The following is a 15,278-nucleotide window of genomic DNA, read 5'->3' on the forward strand; positions in this document are numbered from 1 at the left end:
GACATCCCTACCATTTCTTTTTTTTTCCTATCCAAACTTAAGAAACCAATTGAAAATTCGGAAAACCGAAGTACTGATGGGTGGGTTGTACCTTAGCTGATAAGGAAATCAAACAAGTTAGGGATGACAACTTCGATGCAGGTATACCTGTGAATTATGTAAAGTTGTTGCAAAAAATTCTTTCTTGGATTCCAAGAGAAATATTAGAGTTAGGAAAATTCTGAAAACAGTTTTGGATTCAGCGTAAAAAAGCGCATCAAATAAAAAAAAGAAAAAGCGAAATCGGACAATTATTAAACCAATTTTGGCATTGATTTTCACTTTTATATTTTGACAACTTCAATACAAATTGTAAAAATAAGATTTTTTTTCGTATATGATAATTATGATTCAAATGAAAAATGATAAAAAAAATTCGATAATTAAATATTAAAAAAAAACTCATTTTTCCTGAATGCTATTTGTTAAGAATAGAAAAGAATGAATTGAATGTGTGCACAAACGGTCATGACATTTCCTCTACAATATATTGAGTTTTATTGAGCATGTTTCGTTTCTCTCCCATGCTCAATCTGAGGGGGGAGGTGTTACGTCCGTAACTTATTAATATTCTTGATTCAACTATGTAGTTTCTTAATTATATTCTTTATTTACCTATGTATATTCTTATTAATATTCTTGAATTACTTGCGTATATTCTTATTAATATTCCTGATATACTTATATAATTCTTATAATATTTACATGTGTATGTGTATGTGTATGTATGTGTATGTCATATATCATTGCATTATATTTAGTACATTTTCTATTAATATGGTATATCTTATTATATTTATGTAATTACAACAAATTTATAAGTTATAACAAATCCAAGAAAGAGAAGTTATGTTTCAAATAATGTAAAAGGAATAACGATTACGCATCAATTTGACAACCTGCTGCAAACTAGACCACACATAAGGAAAGAAGAATGCACTCCGAAAGAGAGAGAAACGACACATACCAGAATCAAGTCCGGTGAGACCTATCCAAATACATGGCGAATGAAGAAAACCCTATTGATATTAGTCCGGTGTGGTATCGCTGCACCTACCTGCACGTGTAGCTTTTCGGCACGTGTAATATTCGTGAACCACCTTGCATTAGAAATTTGATATAAAAAGGGGTAGCATCTTCGATAGAGTAGAGAGTATTTTTCTGAACATCAACCATAACACATCGAAGTCAACTTAAGTGCAATCCCAGTATACAGTTTAGAAGTTAACTAAACTACATCCCCAAGTATATTTATGAGACCAAGTTCGGTACAACAATTAATAAATTCACTTGTTTAACTACGAGCAATAAGTGATAACCCAAGAAGAACTAAATTGTTTTCACGTTTCAAAATCAAATATTGAAACAGTATTTCTAATTTCTAAACATCGAGATTTGCTTTGGAGGCGACAGTCTGGAAGAAGAGAAAAATCCCCAAGAATACAATACACTAAATCCCATTAGTGTAAACAACAAGGCTAATATACAACCATTAAGGACACCAACCACAGGCTCCTTTGTGTCTACTTCTCATAACCACTTCAGATCGGAAATCGAGATAACAATCACCAGTTTTCAACACCTGCAATAATCGTTATTCCAAAAGTAAGATTTTTATACTCATTGTGTTTTTGTACTATTGTCAATTCTTTTCTTTCTTGGTTGGTTTTAAATAAATATTCTCTCACAACATTTAGTAGGCTCATTGACTTATCCTCATCCCAAATTAGATTCAATTTCTGAAACTAATTTAAAACAAGGAATGTTAGGTATATTTAAAAAGGTTTCAGTTTTGACGTAACACTATTTACTCAATTTATATTATTAATAATTTTATTTATTTTAAATTTTATATTCACTCGGTAAAATAATTATTTAAAAATTGATAGTTAATTTAAATTTATTTTGTTCTTAAACTACAGGCATCACAGTACCTTTTATCCTCAAAAAAAGGGAAAAGGGGAATTTTTTTCCTTAAAAAGGGGACAAAAAATATACCAAACAATAAATTAAAATGAGTTAAATTCTTACAAATTTTTTACAGTTCTGGATTCTTTGGCAGAAAATAACTTTAATATTAAGATAATTTTTAAATATTTACATCACATAAAAAATAGGAAAATACAATTTTCTATTATATCAGAGTGTTACAGCCATTTAAGAAAGTTAATCCAAAGAAATTCAGTCTTTAAAAAAATAATGATTAATAACATTTAAAAACTTGAAATTTTATTACTAAAATTTTCGGAAAAAACAAATATTAATTCTCAAGAAAAAATATTTAAAACCTACAAAAATTTATTTGTTTATACAATTTGCACATATAATTCAAATTTTTTATATCGCTTGTATATATTTTTTTAAAATGATTTAATTTTAATATAATATACAAGGTGGTCACAAGTTTCAGTTTATCAATTTCCCTGACAATTTTATTGACATTAAAATTACTTTCACTATCAAAATTCTTTTTACAGGAAAATATGAATGTTTACGGAAAATAAGTAAAATTTATTCGAATTTTAATAATTTATAAAAATTACAATTATAATCCTTTTTGAATTCAATTATTTTCTACAATTTTCAACTAAACTTCATCTATGAATCAATTAATTTAAATAATTTTCCAAAAGTTCTTCTAGAATTCAATTATTTAAATACAAAAACTTAATTTTTTTATAATAATTGTAACTCTCCATAATTTTTTCTTAAGATATAATGATTTCAAAAAATTATAAAGTAATTCTTACAATTAATTTTTTTAAAAACATTTTTAAATAATTTTTAAAAGATAATAGTTTTTTAATTTTGGAAAATTTCCAAACAATTAAAATTTGGTAAAATCTTTTAAAAATAATTGAATTTTTGAAAAATATTTATAAAAATCATCAAATTTTTGAAGAATTTTTATTAAAATCAGGACCATGATTTCTATAAAATTCTAATAAGTCTAAAAAGTAAATTTTCATAAATTTTTATTTGCATTGTTTGAAAATAATTGAATATTAAAAAATTACTATAAAACAATTTTAATAATTAGTTTTTAAAAATATTTTAATTTAATTTTTCGAAAATAATTTAATTTCTAAAAAGAATTTTTGTACAATTTAAAAAAACAAATTAATTTTTTTTTGATAAATTTTAATTAAATATTTTGAACATGATTGTTTTTTCCAAACTGTAAAAAATAATTCTAAAATATTATTATTTTTTAATTTATTTGAATTTTTGGAAATATGTAATTGAAAATACTGAAAATATTGAATTTAAAAAAATTAGAAGCTAATTTCCATTAATTTTCATTTTTAAATTTACCTTTAAAGATTTTCCATTAAAATTTTTGATAATTCAAAAATTGAATACAAATTTTATTATCATACATTGAAATATATTTAAAAAAATTTTATTTCTGATCAGTAAAAGGGAAAAAGGGGACAAATCATCAAAAAAGATGAAAAAGGGAACAAAATTTTCAAAATGGGACAAAAGGGGAAAAGGGGACCAACTGTGATGCCTGTAAAGCAATAAACTTTAAGTTTATATTTAAACTGTAAAAGTTTTTTTTGAAATTTTTGGAAAATTGTAAGAAAACATTTTTCATAAAAAAATAAAACTTTTTTAGAAAGATTTTTTTAGAAAATATTAAAATGAAATTAAAATTATACCCTCATTCCAATAGGTAATAATGTTCCTTTCTCAAAAGAATTATCGTGGAAAAAAATATATTGACAATTAGATGACAACAGTGACAGAGACGAACTTCGTTTTTGATTTGAGGTTTGATAAATACGTTTCCATGGATACTACTTATTGTTTCAATTACAAATTATTTAAAGAATAAATTATACCAAGTTTATGAAAAATAATTTTTAATTTTATAAAAACATTTAATTATTCAATTTTATTTTGTTTAATTAGTAATTTATTTAATTAGGGGAGAGGACCCATAATAGATATGGTTTCGATTAAATGCTCTAAAATAAAAACCCAATAATATATGGTAAACTGAAATATACTAAATAAAAGTACAACATATTGGGTATCTTTTAGTCTAAAAAAAAATTTTTTTTCGAACACACATTTTTTAAAGTATTTTTTCAAATTGTCAAAATTTTCAATGTAAAAAAAGTGTTTCCAAGATGGATACCATCTTAATAATCTCTAAAAAACTATTAAAGATTGTGTATAATCGAAAGCAGAAGTAAATAAGAATATAAAAAGCAAAGTTTAAAACTGTTTAGATCTTACAATCAGAATAAATGATAAGTAGCCTATTTTTTTGCTTAGAACTAAATTGAATCAATTTCAAAACTTAGAATAATATTTTAAAGTCTGTAAAATTAATAATTTAAATAATAAGTTTATCGACATAAGGAGAAATTGTAAGAAATTTTTTTTAATACAAAAATTTTATGAAGTGTGTGCAGCATAAAAACAAATTACTTTTTTTCCTTAAAATGTGCCTCAAAAACTTCGTCTATACTAACAACAAACATAAAAAAGCATAAAGTGCTATTACTCTATACAAAAATTTTAAACGAAATGTATATTTCGGGGTCATCTCCCTTATTAATTTTTCTTTCAACCACTGCAATAATTGACACATAACACATTATTTACAAATTTCGCTCGCACTATTATTTCACACAAGCGAGTGAAATAATCATGATTATTTCACTTCATTGTATAAGTTAAATGTACATTTGCGCACGTCGACACTTATGGATGCTTCTGATGGCTGCTGGTCCGCGAGTCGTTAGTTTCAAGGAGCTTCTGGATAATCAAATTATTAGTTTTTCCCAGTCAAATTAAATTCCCAATTGGTAGACACGTCCTGTTCAAATATATTAGTAGAAACTAAAACCCGTCGAAGACAGGTACGACAGCTAGTATAATATAAATTAATTTATATTCAATGACGGACATTTAAAATGCAACTCAATTTAACTCTTCCGTGCTAGAGTTAGATTTTTGGACTACACGATCAAGGTGGATCAAAAGGTCTCAGATATTTAAATGGAAAAAAGTACATTTTGATATAATTAATAATTTTAATCTCTTTATTACAAATTTATAAATATAATTGCATAAGAAATTTAAAATATTAAAAGTAATCAACTAACTACTTCTCTGGGTCCGAGGGACCCAGCTTAAGCACGTGAAGGTTAAAAAAAAGTTAATCAAGTAACAGTAAGTGTTCTAGAGACGCTTCTAGTCTCTCACCGCGTCTGATTGGAAGTAGATCGTAGGTCCAAGCTTATCTAGTTCTTCTTTCTGCGTCTTCAATTAATTTTTCATTTTGTAAAGTTGGAGCGTTAAGAGTTTAAGAGTTGAAAAGCACACTTTTGTAGATTTCAACATCTTTTGGGAAGACTCGACGAAACTAGTGACCCGCAGATCGGTAGCAATTAGAAGAATCTACATGTTTTGACGTACACGCAGTGGCTGTAATATTTAAATCATCGACAAAATATCGTATTGAATTTTTTTCTTTATAATTGATATTTGTTCTTCTAGAAAATGTCAATTCAATATTTTTTGTGAAAGTCTGGATATCTCTATAAACCTCCTTAAGTTAAATGTACATTTGCGCACGTCGACACTTATGGATGCTTCTGATGGCTGCTGGTCCGCGAGTCGTTAGTTTCAAGGAGCTTCTGGACAATCAAATTAGCAAAAATTCCATAATCAGTTTTTTAAAAATAATTTTATAAGTTCGATTCAATTCCTTTAGGTTGTGCATAAATATTATAATTGCCTCTATAGTAAAGGTTACCAAGTTTATACGTTTTGATGACTTCTCCACTGTTGAGTTTTAAATCAGCGACACTGCATTTCCAAAATGTTGCATTTCTATGTTGCTTGAAATTCGAAGATTTTGACAATTAATTACTACGTTTGCTATCCAATTGTTGAATCCACATCATCCAATTCCACAACAGCTGACTATTAAAACTTATATTAGTAAAGTAAAAAATAATGAACCAAAAAATAGATTTGATAAATTTGGAAATATTTGACTCATTTATATAGATGAATTCCTTGAAAAATATGCGTAAAGAATTCGATAAATTATAGAATCTCAATGTTCAAAATGCCAAAAATCCTTATTTTGAGAAAAAAATTAAAGATCATACACGGTAAAAGAATAAATATTAAATTTTGTAAAAAATACTTCACAAATTGAGAAAAAATGAGAAAAATGTAATTTTTATAAAAAAATACAGTTTTTGCTCTAGAATAAAAACGACCAGGGTTGCAAAAAGTTTTTCTATTTTGAAATTTCCTGACTTTTTCCGGTTTTCCAGATAAAAAAATTGTTTTCCCTGACTTGCATTTATTTAAATTGTAGACGAAATATTGGACATTTATAGAAAATGAAATTTTAAGCACCATATTGTTTAAAATAAAAAAATTTCTTTATTTTTTAAATATGGTACTTCAAAATTTTTAATAATTTTCACGAAAGTATCATTTGAATTTAAAAATAGGATAAAGTTCATTCGAATTAGAAATTGTGACAGAATTCCCGATTTTTTAAATTATTTTTACTGACTTTTCCCGGTTTTCTAGATACTTTTGCATTTTCCTGACAATTCCCAGTTTTCTTTGTTCTCCTGACCTGCGACAACCCTGACGACTCGACCAATTGTGTTCAAACTTGATATGGACATATAACTTTCAACGTAGAATCTAAAAAAAATATTAAAAATATGATTGGAATTGATTGAATATACACAGAGAAAAATATAACCAGAAATGTTTTATTATAAAAATATTAAAAGTTACTTTATATTTTTCTCCCTGTAGTATTTTCCGAAAAATGAAAAATTTCGAAACAAGTACCTAGTCAGCAGTAGTTTATATTTTTCAATTTAAAACTCGGCAATAAATTAGGAAGAATGGTTTCTGGTGTACTTTTAAGAGACAGTTTTGAAAAAATGACAGGAGAACGGATTCAGATTGATTAAAAATTAATTTTTCTCAAAAAAATGTCACCAGCTTTAAATCTTTTAATTTTTTAAACACTGTCAATTGGGAATTATGATTTCTGATGTATTCTTGTACGAAAGCCTTGAATGTGGTATAAGTGAAACTTACACTTATCAGATTTTTTATTTATATCATAATTTCGGTTTGTCACATTTTTTCCAATTTGTAAAATTTAATATTTATTCCCTCTTCACGTAACAACAATATATCTGATTCTTCTAGGAAATTATACAGATTAGAATTTTCCTTTTCCTCTCCATTCTGAAAATAATTCGATGCGATTAATAAACAAAATTTTTAAAAAATCAAGACTTTTTCTGAAATTAATAAATTACGATTAATAATTCTAAAAATCATAATGTTGCGAATGATTAAGAAAAAAAGTTTACATTTTACAAAACGTGCAACTAAATTTTTAAATAAAAATATATTAGAGAAAATTTAATTTTGAGTAATTTAAAAGGAAAAAAATTTCGATTTATTTTTAATTAATTTTTAAAAATAGTCAATTTAAAAATACTAAATCAAATAATTAAATACTTGCACATTCCTTGATTTATTGTTATTGTAGAAAATTCATCCGCCAAAGTATCCACATTTTATCGGTTGTATTTAATAAAATGAACCAGACCATTTTCCAGATCCGTCTTCTAAATAAAAAGAAAAACAATTTTTTTTGTTTAAAGAAAACAAACTTTTAATTAACAATTAATTAACACTATTATTTAATAAAATTATATAATAATAATAAAATAAATTAATAATAATAATAATAATAATAATAATTATTATTATTATTATTATTATTATTATTATTAATTATTTATTCTTAACAATGTACAACTTTTAAACAATGCTTGTAGGAGTAATTTTTAAAAAATTATTATTTTAAAAGAAAATTAAAAATAAATGCACTACATTATTTATTTATTATTACTTGAAATTAACAAAAATTACTTTGTATTTATTCTTATTGATAATATTTTAATGAAAATATAATTTTAACTAACCTTGAAATAGTTATCCACATTTATTTTTCAGCATTCTGATAATAAAGACTTCAACACATTTTAAGAAAAACATAAATAATTTAAAAAATAACAATAATTAATACTTACTATTTTTATTAATTAATTAGTTAGTACTTTTTTGATAATGTTTTTATTGTATTGAAAATCACTGACAATTTGTAAACATATACAAATCTTTAAACTAACTCCATCTTTCGCTTTTTATCACAACTAACCACACTAGAATAGACTTTAAAGCTTTTCTCACAACTTTCCGGAAGTTACAATTTGATCGTCTTTTGTTTTTCCGTGAATAAAAATTCCGTAAAAAAAAATTTCCGTGAATTGACACCTTACGCTTCAAGGTGAGTTATACACCGTCACAGAAACAAATGAACTCTCTTTTATTTTCTGCAACATCGGTAGCGTTCAACAAAAGAAGTGGAATAATTCCTTCGAGGTAAGTTATACAACGATCACAGACACAAATGAACTCTCTTTTATTTTCAGCAACAACGGTGGCGGAAACAAAAGAAGAGGAATATTTCCTTCGAGGTAAGTTATACAACGATCACAGAAACAAATGAATTCGGTTTTATTTTCAGCAACAACGGTGGCGGAAACAAAAGAAGAGGAATATTTTCTTCAAGGTGAGTTATAAACCGTCACAGAAACAAATGAACTCTTTTATTTTCAGCAACATCGATGGCGGAAACAAAAGAAGTGGAATAATTCCTTCGAGGTAAGTTATACAACGATCACAGAAACAAATGAATTCGGTTTTATTTTCAGCAACAACGTTGGCGTTCAACAAAAGAAGTGGAATAATTCCTTCGAGGTAAGTTATACACCGTCACAGAAACAAATGAACTCTTTTATTTTCATCAACATCGGTGGCGGAAACAAAAGAAGTGGAATAATTCCTTCGAGGTAAGTTATACAACGATCACAGACACAAATGAACTCTCTTTTATTTTCAGCAACAACGGTGGCGGAAACAAAAGAAGAGGAATATTTCCTTCAAGGTGAGTTATACACCGTCACAAAAACAAATGAACTCTTTTATTTTCAGCAACATCGGTGGCGGAAACAAAAGAAGTGGAATAATTCCTTCGAGGTAAGTTATACAACGATCACAGAAACAAATGAATTCGGTTTTATTTTCAGCAACAACGTTGGCGTTCAACAAAAGAAGAGGAATATTTCCTTCAAGGTGAGTTATACACCGTCACAGAAACAAATGAACTCTTTTATTATCAGCAACATCGGTGGCGGAAACAAAAGAAGTGGAATAATTCCTTGGAGGTAAGTTATACAACGATCACAGACACAAATGAACTCTCTTTTATTTTCAGCAACAACGGTGGCGGAAACAAAAGAAGAGAAATATTTCCTTCAAGGTGAGTTATACACCGTCACAGAAACAAATGAATTCGGTTTTATTTTCAGCAACAACGGTGGCGGAAACAAAAGAAGAGGAATATTTTCTTCAAGGTGAGTTATAAACCGTCACAGAAACAAATGAACTCTTTTATTTTCAGCAACATCGATGGCGGAAACAAAAGAAGTGGAATAATTCCTTCGAGGTAAGTTATACAACGATCACAGACACAAATGAACTCTCTTTTATTTTCAGCAACAGCGGTGGCGTTCAACAAAAGAAGTGGAATAATTCCTTCGAGGTAAGTTATACAACGATCACAGACACAAATGAACTCTCTTTTATTTTCAGCAACAACGGTGGCGGAAACAAAAGAAGAGGAATATTTCCTTCGAGGTAAGTTATACAACGATCACAGAAACAAATGAATTCGGTTTTATTTTCAGCAACAACGGTGGCGGAAACAAAAGAAGAGTAATATTTCCTTCAAGGTGAGTTATACACCGTCACAGAAACAAATGAACTCTCTTTTATTTTCTGCAACATCGGTAGCGTTCAACAAAAGAAGTGGAATAATTCCTTCGAGGTAAGTTATACAACGATCACAGAAACAAATGAACTCTCTTTTATTTTCAGCAACAACGGTGGCGGAAACAAAAGAAGAGGAATATTTCCTTCAAGGTGAGTTATACAATGATCACAAAAACAAATGAATTCGGTTTTATTTTCAGCAACAAAGGTGGCGTTAAACAAAAGAAGAGGAATATTTCCTTCGAGGTAAGTTATACAACGATCATAGAAGCAAATGAACTCTTTTAATTGCAGTGAAAATATTTCCTTCTGCAATTAAGTAGGTAAGTAATTCAATGATGCCAAAAACATAAGAACTCTGTTTTAATTCTAGCGACTAGGATGACCCACTTCATATGAAAAGGAACCTTTTCTTCAAGATAAGTTAGTCAACTATCATAGAAGCAAATGAAGTCTGTTTTAATCCTAGCAACTAAGGTGGCGTTTATCAAAAAAAGAGGAACGATTTTAATGATAACTGATTAATTTTGATGTATATGTAGCGAACAGTGACGTACATTACACAAAGAAAAATATTATACTTACAAGTAAGTCCGGCAACAATTAAAGAAGAAGTAATTTTTTTATGTTTCGGATGCGGAGACAACGGTAGTAGTAATTAGAATAAAGGAAAGCTACCAAAATAATAAAATGTATTATTTTAAAATAAAAATTACACAGGCACACAAAAAAAAAAGTGTCGTGGCCGAGACACTACAGTAGTATATTCCCATGTATTTTTGGCCGCTGAATCCGAATCTGAAGTCCGAATGCTCAAATTGGTTCTTTTTTTGAGTTATACTCAAAAAACGACTCAAAAAACCGAATTAAAATGACGAAAATGAAAAATTTTTTCTGTGACATTGCAAAAGTATATTCCCATGTACTTTTTCCCGCTGAATCCGTATTCGCAGTCAGAATTGACAGATTTGTTCAAAATTTTGAGATAAGCTCAAAGAACTGATAAAAAAAGCGATTTAAAATAAAGAAATGGCAATTTTTTGCTATGACACTACATTACAGTATTTTCATATATTTTTACACTCGGATCTCGCATTTGAAGTCAGAATTATTCTAATGGCTCAAAATTTTGAGACACACAAGAAAATCTGTTAAGTTACAAAAATTAAAGTCAAGAAACTCTACTTTTCTTGCTAGTACACTACATTAGTATATTCTCATGTTTTTACATCTGTTTCTAAATTCAAAGTTAAAATTATTAAATTGGCTCAAAATTTTAAGTTAAATCCAAAAATGCTCAAAATTTAATTTAATGCAAAAGAGTTCATTTCTTTGGTATTCGGTAGTGTATTCTCATTAATTTTATATACGCTGAATACAAATTCGAAGTTAGAATTATCAGAATGACATAAAATTTTTTATAACTCAAACCCTGGTTACAGGTACAAGCATGCATGTTTTTGAGCACTTTTAATGAAATCCAAAATTTTGAGCCACTTTGAAAATTCTGACTTTGGAATCACAGTGAAAAAATACATGGGAATACACTAGTGTAGTGTCATAGCAAAAAATTTCCTTTATTCATATTAAATTACATTTTTATCAGTTTTTTGAGTATATCTCAAAATTTTGAGCAAATCAGTCATAAATCTGTCAATTCTGACTTTAAATGCGAGATCCGATATGGAAATACTGTAATGTAGTGTCATAGCAAAAAATTTCCATTTCTTTATTTTAAATCGTTTTTTTTTATCAGTTCTTTGAGCTTATCTCAAAATTTTGAGCAAATCTGTCAATTCTGACTGCGAATTCGGATTCAGCGGGAAAAAGTACATGGGAATATAGTAGTGTAGTGTCATAAAAAATTTTTTTCATCTTAATTCGGTTTTTTGAGTCTTTTTTTGAGTGGTTTTTTGAGTTTATCTCAAAATTTTGAGCAAATCTGTCAATTTTGACTTCGAATTCGGATTCAGCGTGAAAAAATACATAGGAATATACTTTTGCAATGTCACAGAAAAAATTTTTCATTTTCGTCATTTTAATTCGGTTTTTTGAGTCGTTTTTTGAGTTTAGCTCATAATTTTGAGCATATCTGTCAATTCTGACTTCGAATCCGGATTCAGCGGGAAAAAATACATGGAAATATGCTATTGTCATGTCACAAAAAATTTTTTTAATTTTTTTGGTTCAAATTCGTGTTTTGAGTCGTTTTTTGAGTATAACTCAAAAAAAAGAACCAATTTGAGCATTCGGACTTCAGATTCGGATTCAGCGGCCAAAAATACATGGGAATATACTACTGTAGTGTCTCGGCCACGACACTTTTTTTTTTGTGTGCCTGTGTTATTGTTTCAAAAATTATTATTTAAGGTGATCTTTACTTTTTTATAGTAAAAAAGTTTGGCTATAGAAAAATAACTCCTTGTTAGTTTAAGCGTGTGTTTCTACGTGAGATCCCTCACAGGATCTTAAAAATCCCAGGCGAAACTTATGTAAGACGTCGTAAAGGCTCGTGAAGCTAACAAAACAACAACACAAGATCCTAAATATTCTATCTACGTGTAGGCATAATGTATATGAATAACATGTGAATGTTTCTATATAAACGAAACTAAACATGGAAACATTTGTGAGAACAAATAAATAAAATATTTCTTTAAAAAATGTTTAAAACTATGGATTTTTATCAATCGCAATAACATCATACTACAATTATAAATCCAAACAAAATAACATCACAATATTTGTGGGAACAGTCTATCTCTATCTATCTCTATCCCAGCTATATAGTTTCCTACAGAGATTCTTATAAAGGGAAGTTACAATTAGAGTTCCTTAAAAAATCTTAAACAAAAAGTGAGTAAGATCCTACATGGTTTTACATATGAATTATCACATTTTTTATATTAGATCTTATAAGAGATTCTGTTTATAAGTTGATTGTAAGAGAATCTAGGTAGGAACTAATAAGATCTCAAAAAGAATACTATGAAGGATTTTATATGAACTTGTTCACTTAGGAACATTTGCAGGAACGTAAATGAGATATTGTTTTCTTACATTTTCAAAGACACAGGATCCTTTTGAATTCAAATGCTATCTGCATAGGAACCTATATGCAATTCATCAGCATTTTTAAATCATTCTTTAAAACTGACATTAAATTCGTAATCAACCATCCCTACTTTTTGAATTTTTCAAAAATAACTTGAAATTCGAAATCAGCAACACGAAAAACCCGCAAGTAACGACTTTTAAGTGAACTATAGTATTTTTTTCAAGTAGTCGTCCGCCATATTGGATTTGACTTTTTGAATTTCTCAAAAATAACTTGAAATTCACAATCAGCAATACTAAAATCCCCCAAGTAACGACTTTCAAGTGAGTTAAAGTATTTTTTTAAAATAGTCGTCCGCCATATTGGATTCGCCCTTTTTAATTTTTCAAAAATATTATCAAATGTACAATAAACAACACAATAAACCTCCAAGTGTAAAGTTCAGGCAAGTTTATTCAGTTAAATAATGTTTAATCATTCTAGAATCTTTGTCAACTTTTCAATTACTTACAATGTATTTGTTTAAACTTTAACATTAAATAACAAAAAATCTGTTCATTTTTTTGAGTTTTGCCATTAACATTTTTTGTTCAGGAGGTCAAAAGCTACAAAACTGCGAAGTTACAAAAAATTTCACCGGACCCCAAATTCCCATGTATGCGGTGCGGGGTTCTTTATTTTCTTTTCTTACTATGATTATTTTCTTCTTTTCAGCCACAAAATAAACAGGAAAATGACAGAATCAGGAATTGACGTTAATAATAGAGGAAAAAAAAGGGAGGACAGTTTACAACTCTTCGATGGCCATAAAAGAGTCTTCGAACACCAAGAGTCATTTATAATAATTTCGAAATTTATTTTCTTTTCTTACTATGATTATTTTCTTCCTTTCTGCCACAAAATAAACAGGAAAATGACAGAGAATCAGGAATTGATGTTTATAATAGAGGAAAATAAATGGAGGAGAGTTTACAACTCTTCGATGGCCATTGAAGAGTCTTCAAACAGCAAGAGTCGTTTCTAAAAATTTCCAAAATTATTTTCTTTTCTTACTATGATTATTTTCTTCCTTTCTGCCACAAAATAAACAGGAAAATGACAGAGAATCAGGAATTGATGTTTATAATAGAGGAAAATAAATGGAGGAGAGTTCACAACTCTTCGATGGCCATGGAAGAGTCTTCGAACACCAAGAGTCATTTGTAATAAATTCGAAATTTATTTTCTTCTCTTACTATGATTATTTTTTTCTTTTCAGACACAAAATAAACAGGAAAATGTCAGAGAATCAGGAATTGATGTTAATAATAGAGGAAAATAAATGGAGGAGAGTTTACAACTCTTCGATGGCCATCGAAGAGTCTTCAAACACCAAGAGTCATTTATAATAATTTCGAAATTTAATTTCTGTTTTTGCTATCATTATTTTCTTCCTTTCAGCCACAAAATAAAAAGGAAATTTCAGGAATTGATGTTAATATTAAAGGAAAAAATCATGGAGTAGTCTATAAAAATCTTTGATGGCCATTGAAGAGTCTTTGAACACCAACAGTCGTTTCTAATAATTTCGAAATTTAATTTGTGTTTTTGCTATTATAATTTTTTTTTCTGTGCAAAAAACTAACAGAGAAAATGGTTTAAATTTTAAATAAATGCTAATAACGAATGCTAATGCGATGATTATAATATTAAATATTTTTCAATTTAATTTTTTTAATATTTAAAGTTTTTATTAATAATTATACATTTTCGTAGTAATAAAATGAAGATTTTTATTAAAATTATAAAATTAACTTTCAGCAGAACTATTTTTGTTTTAAAAAATATTAAAGAAGAAATGATAGCACGCAGAAAGATTCTTGAATAACTAATCCTTGGAATTTACGTCTCAATTTTTTTTGGAATTCAGGACAAAAATTGCATTGTTCCATCAGGTGTAATGAGAATCAATTGTTGAGAGGTACTCGGTGTGGAATTTACATTAATAGGTGTAAGTGTACCTATTTGAATAAGTGGATTTGGTTGGACAGGTGTCATCAAAGTGCTCATAGGTTGTGCTGGAGGAGTTGGTTGTATATGTGTAAAATTTAATGTTTGTAACTGTGTATTGTGTTCTGTTGTTGTATTTTGTGATGTTCTTTGAGATTTTCCTCTAGCAGTTTTTTTCTTTTTTGGCTGAATTGCCTTGATTACATCAGCAAGTTCTAAAGTAATTACATCATTATTACTAAAAAATCAATCAGAGAAGTAGGCGCAATGCGCCTAC

The sequence above is a fragment of the Leptopilina heterotoma genome, unplaced genomic scaffold (genome assembly GCF_015476425.1).
Source record: "Leptopilina heterotoma isolate Lh14 unplaced genomic scaffold, ASM1547642v1 Lhet_444, whole genome shotgun sequence".
In the NCBI taxonomy this organism is placed as follows: domain Eukaryota; kingdom Metazoa; phylum Arthropoda; class Insecta; order Hymenoptera; family Figitidae; genus Leptopilina; species Leptopilina heterotoma.